The sequence below is a fragment of the Ursus maritimus genome, unplaced genomic scaffold (assembly GCF_017311325.1).
Source record: "Ursus maritimus isolate PB19 unplaced genomic scaffold, ASM1731132v1 scaffold_2, whole genome shotgun sequence".
Taxonomy (NCBI): domain Eukaryota; kingdom Metazoa; phylum Chordata; class Mammalia; order Carnivora; family Ursidae; genus Ursus; species Ursus maritimus.
The window spans coordinates 85,527,811-85,537,924 of NW_024424452.1; positions in this window are offsets into that span (position 1 = coordinate 85,527,811).

A 10,114-nucleotide genomic window follows, 5' to 3' on the forward strand; every position below is an offset into this window, starting at 1 on the left:
GAGGCAGTCATTTCCCGTGGTCTGATGGGATGTTCTTTAAAGGAACTGGAGTTGAATACCAAACAAATGGTATGTTATCTGTTCTTTTGTCTGTTAAGTTTGTTCCAGTTAACTATTAATTAGCTCTTTTCTTCTAATTATTTTTCCATATGTAATGTGAATTTAATCATTCTCATTTAATCCTCTTATTGACATTATTGTGACAACTAAATTGAAGATTTGTTTTATTGCCCACTCGTTAAGTTGTCTAATTTACTCTGAAATACTTCAGCATAAGTATTGTGATATAAGTTATATGTGTGTGTGCGTTAGTATTAATCTATATGCTAGGAGTGCCTCATTAACATTCCTAATCTGGGATAACCTGCCCAGAGGTGCTTAGTTAATATTTTAAAAAGCCCACTCAGGGGTCCACATTCCGGAGTACTAGGAGTACTTCAACTAGGTCTATATCCACCTGTAGTCAAGGGGTTACTCATTAGCATAAGTGGAGTTAGAAGTAATTTTTCAAAGGCAACGTGAATAGTCCTCAGTATATGCGAACAACTAGCAAGGTGCAGACAGCCCCACCTGCACGTGAACCCATCTCGCTCAGCAGCCTCATACCTCTCCGTATGTGCTCCCGCCTAGAAGTCCCATTCGGGCCTGTGTCCCATCTCTTACTGGAGGATGTGTTGTCTGATTCTGACTGGATGGCTAAATCCTCCCTAAAGAATACTGCTGCACCTGCCGCGAGTGAAACCGTCAAGAAAGGGAACCAGCAGAGGGAGGGAACCAATAAGAGCATATTGTATGACTCTTCGTGTTTGCGTGCTAATAAATATTAATGTTTGCGTTGTAGCATTTGATCTGAAGTTTGCTTTCCTGGCAACGTACCACTTAGTAGCAAGTTTGTTGGGAACAAGACCTAGACCTTTCTTCTACCTTCAGTCATGGGAGGTCACCGTTATCTGTTAAAAGAAGCCAACAGTTGCGAATGACTGAATTGGTTTAGATTCATTGACAACACAGCACTTAATACAAGGCACGTTATCAATGCTTTTTCCTGATAATATTTTAGTTTTCTGTAAAGATAGAGATACACACAGATATCATAACTAAAAAATTCCCATATTGTTTCTCTTCTTAATATCCTGACTCATGTTTTCACAGCATGGCTGCCCCTTGGATATGTCATACGGGAATGTCACTGCACTCCTCATCTGAATTTCTTTCTGGCTCGGGACTTTATCTTATTTACGTTTGGTTCAACCCACCACAGTATCTCACTAGGATCAAGCTGTCATCACTAAATGTTTGCTGGCTGGGACGTCGAACAACAAGATAGATGAAGGACTCTTGTTGGTATCAGAGTCTTCCTCATTGCAAAGTTCTATTACCCACTGGGCTCATAGCTAACACCTACCAGAGGGAAAGGGAAGAACGGTATTGTCACGAGGTGGTAGACCCAGGCCCAAAGTAATCGGGGGCAGAAGGACAGAACAGATGCTATGTGACCATCAGCTGAAGACAGAGAGAGAGCAGACTCTGCTCTGATCACGGGCTGCCTTCCCATCACTGAGTAGACAGCCGACTAAGAGTACTGTCTAGCTTTGCTGGGGGTAAAGGGAGCACCAAGGAGAAGGGATGGGTATCCCAAGAGAGCACCTTTGTAACAAGTAGGTTTTTTTCCACCTGGTAGCTGCATCTGTCAATAAAATATGAGGTTGCAGTATTACTGTCCTACTCACCACAGATTAAGGCTTGTGCAGAAAGCCTGACAGCTTGTCATCATCGCTGGACTGCTGTTGCTAGCCCCCGAAGAAGGCAGAAGAGGCCCCGGGAGAACTAATCTGGCTGCAGAGACTGGCCCAGAGGCCCAGAAAGAGAGTAGGTAAGGCATTGCTCAGTCACAGGTCGCTCGGCCGCCAGCACCTGGTGCAGAGCACTGTTTTCATTAAAGCCATTTGGGTTACAAACCTACCCAGACTGTCTTAAGGAAAGGAGGCGATTGTGGAACGGCTCACAGTGGGAACTTCAGCCAGGCTGTAAGAGAGAACCGGGAATGGCTATCATGATAAGCAGCCGTTCTGTCCATTTACCCACAGTTCCACGGTTGTTCATGTGGGATTGCTGCTTTCTGCCCACGAGCTTGACCCTTCACTCTTGCATTTGATTCATCTCCCCAGATCGACTGTGCTTCGTTTTCTCAAACACTGTAGGAGGGGCTGGGCACAGACTCTCACCCCCCGGGGGAAATGTTAAAAAGCAAAGATGAGCCCTGACAGTGAGGGGCTCAACTCTCGACCTGAGTCACTCTCTGAGTCATTCAAACCCCTATCCCCTCCCTAATCACTACCACCACTACCACCAAACATGCCACGGGCCAGTCATTCTAGAACAGCATTCCCGGCATTTGCCAGATGACCACAGTCACTTGGGGATACATATTAAAAATACACATCCTCAGGCTTCTCCCTGGAAATTGTGGGGTGGGGCCCAGGAACATCTATTTTTATTAAGCATCCCCAGACCGTTCCATAATCCGGCAAACTTGAGGACTGCACTGGAGCAGTTCCAGAATTTTATTTATTTCTCATCAGAATAACCTGGGTGCTTATTACAATGCAGATTCTTACCCCAGAACCCCCACAAAAGAGTCTACTTCAAAAGCTCTGGGGCGGGACTCTAGGCGTCTGCATTTAATAAACACTCCTAAGTGATTCTGATAAAGGGGTTCCTTGGCTACACTCTGAGAAGCGCTATTTTAGCGAGAAACCCCATCTAGTTTCAGACTCTCAGCCTACAGCCACTATGATCTGGGAGTGAGTAGCCCTTTTGCCACCCCATTCTGTGATGGAAGGACTTTGGCCCTTGGGGGAATCCCAGAGCCCTAGAACCACAACTGCTGGACAGGACAGAGAATCGGCAGAAAGGTCACGGAAGTAAGTCAAAACATTAAAGGTAGATCTCACACTTAAACACAAGGTACAAAAAAGATGCATTTAAATCAGATGTGGGTAAACCAACCTTTAGAAGTACTTTAATAAGAAGGAGACCGACATAGCGAGCCCTCACTGTGAGCTAAGTGCTTGAGCTATGCTCTCTCATTCAATACCTGCAACAATTTTCATTTGTATTTTCGAGAGGATAAGAAACTTACTCGAATGCATAGCAAGTAAGTGCAGAGCCTGGTCTCAAATCTCGGTCTTGTTGAAGTCAAAGAACATGGTTTTAACTGCCATGATGTACCGTGGCCGGGAACATGGCTTACTTCTGAAGTCAAGACAAAGAAATCCACAAATGCGATGTTATATACACCACAGAGAATTATGGATTAATGAAAGGGACCCTGAACTTGATCACAAAATCTTTTTGTGGTAAAAAAAAAAAAATCCATAGCCCTAGAGCTCCCCCAAAGTGCAAATAGTTGAAAGATGCGGAAATTACCTAAAAGGAAATCAGCGAAGGATCTGAGAAGAGGTGATTTGCCATTGCCGCGGAAACACGGCTGCTGAAATCAATCAGAAGGGGGGGTAAACAGAAGGGGGAATGAACCATGAGAGACTATGGACTCTGGGAAACAAACTGAGGGCTTCAGGGGGGGGGCTGGGGGAATGGGATAAGCTGGTGATGGGTATTAAGGAGGCCACGTATTGCATGGTGCACTGGGTGTTATACTCAAATAATGAATCATGGAACATTGCATCAAAAACTAAGGATATACTGTATGATGTTAACATAACAAAATAAAAAATTATTTAAAAAAATAAATAAATAATCCAAAAAAAAAAAAAAAAAGGAGCCTACGCGGTCCTCCCCGCAGACGAGGCGGCTCCCGCAAGTGCCAGGGCTGGGGGCCGTGTTCCCCCTGCTCTGCCCGGTCCCACGCGGCCTTACAATAGTGGCGGGAGGCCTCGGGAGCCACAAGAGGCAGCTTCTGACCTCTTATTTTCTGCAAACTCTCTGTGTGTTGAGAGCAACACAGCTATAATCAACATGCCTCCTGTTGACTTTGCAAAGCCTTCTGGGAGGAGCTTACAAGGGCTAAACGCACGTTTCCAAATCCTCATCCTGGAAGCAGTCCTTTCAGATATAAACATAGAGGGGTCTGTCAAGGTTGGAAGAACAAACAGGCACCCAGGTGTGGTGGTTGAAGGACGAAGGCAAACTGAGAAGTAGGCGTGTCTCCAGCTTGACTTCCTGCCCTGCCCTCCCTCCTGCCCCCCTGCAGGGCAGTTCCCAGTCGCGGAGAGGGCTGTGGATCCCTGGAAAAGCCCCTTCGTGTGCTTTAGTCCAATCGGATCCCAAGCACAGACGAGGACCTGGAGCAGCGGGTTTCCTGACAACCGACGACGAGAATGAGAACGTACAATCATCCCTAGGCCGCAGATAACCCCGAACCTCCCGACTGTCAGGGAGCAGCCTGAATAATTGTTTCCTAAGCAATGGACCTCTCTGGTTCTTTCATTAGTCACTTTATTAACAAGTATTTATAGGCCACCAACTGTAAACCCAGCACGGAATTGAACAAGACTCAGAAACACAAGAGCTGGGCGTGCCTGCAGGAATGTCTTTGTTTACAGGAGAAGGTCCTATAATACTTAGGGGACAAGGCACAGAAGTAGGATTTGAGGGCTACCCTGAAAAGAACTAAAGATACTGGCTTTTCCTTCAGAAAAAGAAAGAAGGATGAAGATGGACCAGAGGTATCAAGGGAGGCTTCATTGGCGGAGGCAGGCCCTGAACTTTCTAGGATTTGGAGAGCAAGAGAAAGTAAGTGTGGAGGGCATTCCAGTACGGAGAATAGGGTGAGGGGAATCTCTTCTTTCCAGGCCAGCTCAGATCTGGCTTGCTTCTTGCATCTTCCACCATGAGGGATGTGAAGACTAACCCCTCCAGATTCCTTCGGGTATTCAGAGAAAACAAGCCTGGTGTATGTACAATTAGAAAAAGCATCAATGGGATTACATTACACCGATTTGCAATTAAAGTATTACAGACTTTAAAAAAAGATACAAACAGCATCCGAAAATTAAAGAGCTAGCCACCAAATACCTTTCAACTTTCTCTTTGCTTGCATACATTTAAAATGTTAACTTCTAGAGGAAATAATTAATTGGGTTTGTAAGAGCAAAACCGCCTTTCTCTACGTGGTGATTTATTTCCCGGGCACTGCCTCGACCAAACAGCCGCCTTTGGAGCAGACACATAAGACTCCATTATAATTACAGACATTCCTAACCTGCCATATTTCTGAACATTGGAAACATCAAAAATGGAACTGCAAAGATCGTTGGCATCATATATGATTATAAAGAGGCAGTATTCTATGATGTTAGGTGAAAGCTATATTGAAACCTTACACCTGCTTGCAAATAGAATTTTAACTGGCAATTTGGCATCTAGGTAACATATTATGACTTATAAAATAATCTTTTTTCTTTCATAGAGAACACAAGGCCACAATCAGTGCCAAGTCTCTTCCCCAGAATTGCTTGGCCGTGTTCCCAGATGTTCCAACAGCCTCGTAGCAGAAGCTTTCCAACCTATTTGCTAGGTGGTGCTTTAATTTTTTTTCTTTCGGCTTAATAACTTGCAATATGTCCCATCCTTCCTGGTATCATTGGATGATAGTATTTTCAGCTCTCCCTTAATGTCGTATTTTCAAAGATCTGAGGTCTTTCTAAGATTGACCTCGTTATTTGAGTCTGTTGCACTTTTCAAGCTCACGTGATCCTATTAATCCCTCCAACTGGCAAATCAAGTGTTCGTAGATTCCGTTTCAACTTAAAAGGTGTTCTCTAGCCTGCAAGTTCTCAAGATATTAATAAATATTCAATGAGCTAAAGGTTCTGCTGTCAAATTAACAAGGAAAAGTCTGCAGACCCTCTACAGTCTCTGTCTAGGGATTTATAATGCCCATTACCTGAGAAAAAAACTTCGAGAAATCAAACAGGAAATCTCTTTTGGTTAAGAAAAACTGATCGGATTACAGAACCTCTCCTTCTCTCTTTCTTTCTCCTCTTTCTCCTTTCTTTCTATAAAATCCCTAGAACATAATTGTTGTAATCATAACAACAACAATAATTATAATGATAAAACCTAACATTTATAGCTATTTCTATCCCTTTAACGATTATCCTAGAAATTTTAACATGCATAATTAACCAAGTTTAATATTAATAGTTTTACTCTACTTTGGAACCATCTAAGAATCAGACTGTTTCAAGCCAGTCATCACCCTCCCTAAGTTATGTGTTAGTCTCTCTTGATATGTGGCCTCACACATTAGACATTAATTTTGCCTTTGTACACAGTCAATATTTATGCTTTCCATTTTCGTGTATCACAGATCTTCTTTCTGACGTGATATACCTTCACTGGAAGTTTCTTTTGGTAGTAAACCTTTGTGGGTTTGTGTCTGAATATGTCTTTATTTTGCCTTTATTTTTGAAAGAGTTTATCACTAAATACAGTTGTCCCTTGAAAAACACAGGAGTTAGTGGTGCTGATAGTTGAAAATCTGGGTATAACTTTTGACTCCTCCCAAACTTAACTACTAAATAGCCTACTGTTGGCCAGAAGTCTTAACAATAACACAGTTGATTAACACATATTCTGTAGGTCATATGTATTAGACACTGTATTCTTACTAGAAAGAAAGCCAGAGAGAAGAAAATGTTATCAAAACCATAAGGAAGGGAAAATACATTTACAGTACTATACTGTAAAAAATCTGTATGTAAATGGACACGTGCAGTTCAAACCCATGTTGCCTGAGGATTAACTGTATAGAATTCTAGGTTGAAAGTTATTTTCTGACAGTTCTTTGAAAATCTATTTTCAATCTTTTTGGTTCTACTCTTGTTTCTGAGAAGTCAGTTATCCCTTCTTCCCCTTTCCCTGCTCCCCCTCCCCCAGTTTGGCTGCTTCTTTTATCTTCTCTGTGCTTTCATTGTTTTGAATTTGTCACTTGGGTGTATTTCTTTTTACTTCTGGTGTTTGGCACTTTGGGGAACTTCCTTGGTTTGCAGTTTGGTGTTCTTTTTTTTTTTTTTTTTTAAAGATTTTTTATTTATTTATTTGACAGAGAGAGAGAGACAGCCAGTGAGAGAGGGAACACAAGCAGGAGAAGTGGGAGAGGAAGAAGCAGGCTCCCAGTGGAGCATGGAGCCCAATGCGCGGCCCGATCCCAGGGACCTGGGATCATGCCCCGAGCCGAAGACTGAGCCACCTAGGCGCCCCTGCAGTTTGGTGTTCTTAATCGTCTCTGGAAAACACTCAGTCATTGTGTCTTTTAATATTGTGTGTCCCCTATTATTATTTCTTCTTAGAACTCAGATTATATGTATGTTAGGCCTGCTAACTCTTCCCTCCATGTTTCTTAATCTCTCCTTACTTTTTCTCTCACATTATGTGTAACTTCTTCAATTTTACCTTCCAAATCACTAATTGTTTCTTTAACTGTGTTTAATATAATGTTAAATCAATTCATCCAGATTCTACTTTCAGTTATTATAATTTTCATTTATGTAGATTCTTCTCAGAATGTTTTTTTCTAATTCTATTTCTTTATATATATTAATTTATACATATTTATTTTTATTATATATTTGGCATCTGATAATTATAATGGCAATTTTTGCAGGTCTGATTCTGTGCTTTGCTATTTTTGTTGAATCTCATTTATGGTTGTGTCTTTCCTATGTGTGCAGTAATATTTCAGTGAGTGCATGAAACATGGAACCTTAACTATGGGATTTCTTTGAGGTTTGGTTGTGTTAAAACAGAAAACCACAAGCACAAAATGGAGTCAGTTACGCTAGGCCAAGTCACCAACCGGGGCTTAAGACCTAATCCAATTGGAGTTTCAACCTCCCCAGCAATGTAGTCTTAACCAGTCAATCAGGAATTTTCTGGTCAGCAACAATGAGGTAATCTGTCACATGGATCCTCTCTAGCCACCCCCAAAAGATGAGGTAATCCATTTAACAACACCCCCTACCCCCTAGGGGAAGGTGACTTTGTATGAAACAACCTTTTCTTTTTCTAATTGTTCTGCCCCATTTCTGCCTATAAAATCCTTCCATTTTGTACAGCTCCCCAGACCTCCCCTCTACTTATTAGATGGGATGATGTTCAATTCATGAATCAATTAATAAACCATTAAATCTTTAAAACGTTCTCAGTTGAATTTTTGTCCCTTAATAGTTGTAAAATTTGCTCCCTCAGAGAAGATTTGTTCATTTCTACCACACAGGGACACTTGCCCTACCAAATATAATACCTGTCATAAAGCTATAGTAATTAAGACAATGTGGTGTTGGCACAGGGATAGACAAATAGAGCTTAGAAACAGACATTCACGTATATGGGAAGTTGATATATGATAGAGGTAGATTGCAGACACTAGGCAAGAGATGGTCTATGCAATAAATGATGCATGGTAATAAAGAAAAAGAGATCCAAATGGGATTACATCAGGAAAATGTACCCTAACCACATCTTGTTTTTGATGAGGAGAAAGTGTAAGACAGCTAAAGTGAATAGCAATCATTCTTACATTGAGACCCATCAACTGGTTTCAGGATAGGTATGAACCCAAATAGTATGTGAAAAGGTTACATGTATATGCATTAAAAATTTGTAGAAAAAATAAGGATTACATATGCAAAAAAATTTGAACTGATTTCTAGCAATCAAAAACGGTAGTGGCAATATTAGCATTGCTTTTCTGTGACTGCTATGTGTATCATATGAGATAAAGCAAATAAATGGTTGTGGAATGTTCTAATTGTATTTTCCCCTGTATTTTTGAGAACCAGAATTCTCAATGTGGAAGCAAGGAGGTAGAGATGTAATATAGAAGGGTTTAAATACAAAACCTGTGTTTCTGAATTTAATTGGAAATACCAGAATAAACAGCATAAACTCCCTTCCTTCCTCCCTTCCTTCCTCCCTCCCTCCCTCCCTCCCTTCCTTCCTTCCTTCCTTCCTTCCTTCCTTCCTTCCTTCCTTCCTTCCTTCCTTCCTTCCTTCCTTCCTTCCTTCCTTCCTTCCTTCCTTCCTTCCTTCCTTCCTTTTTAAGCTATCTATCTATCATCTATCTATCTATCTATCTATCTATCATCTATCTATCTATCTTCTATCTAATCTATTCACTGAAAAGACCTAGAAGCAATGACCAACCAGTAACATCATTCATACCTGTATTCAGATAGTAGTCTTGAAATGTCATTTCATATTTTAAAAAACAGTATTTCATGAAGAAATGTCTGATTCTAGGTATGGGGCAGGAAATGAACAAGACTAAACCTGGAACATCTTGATATACTAGATATCAAAAAAGCACAGACCGTTAAGGTTATGTCAAAATGACTGGGAAGCCAACTTGAAGAGGCTCCTACTTCATTCCATTCCATTCCTACATCCTAGCACAATTTGAATTTCAAGAAGGATAAGAATTGCAACGAACTGGAACCATTAGATGTTTTAAGTCTATGTATTTCTAGTGGCATTTTTGGATAATAAGCGACTGAATCATTATCTTGAAAACAGATTAAATAAAAGGAAAGACTCAAACACTTATCCTTGCTTTCCTTTAAGAACTGTACCATTGGAACACTAAATGGCAGATGAAGAGAAGCTTCTCTTTATAAAATTATTCTAGCCAGTAAAATGATAAAATTAGAACATCACCATTTTGCTAATATCATAAAAGAACAATAACTAGACATTATATGTCTACTGATGAAAAACATGCCATCTTTTGATACCAAAGACATCAAATCTGAGTCTGACCAAGTCCCTGGATCTAGCTTCTAATATGCAAGAAATATATGGGTCGTGTTGAACTGGACCATGAGTAGGATCAGCAAAATCCACTGCAGGAAACTGCAGTTCAAATGGCCTAGTTTCTTCAAGAGAAGGATGGAGGACTAATAACCTGTATATTAAAAGGCACTCAAAACACATACCAAGTTTTAAAAAGGAATCATACCGTATGTATATTTTTGTGTTTTGCTTCTTTCCTTCAGAATAATGTTCCTGAGATTCATCTATGCTGCTGTGTGTCGAAAATTCATTTTTGTTTATTACTGAGTAGTCCATTGTGTAAATATATCACAATTTG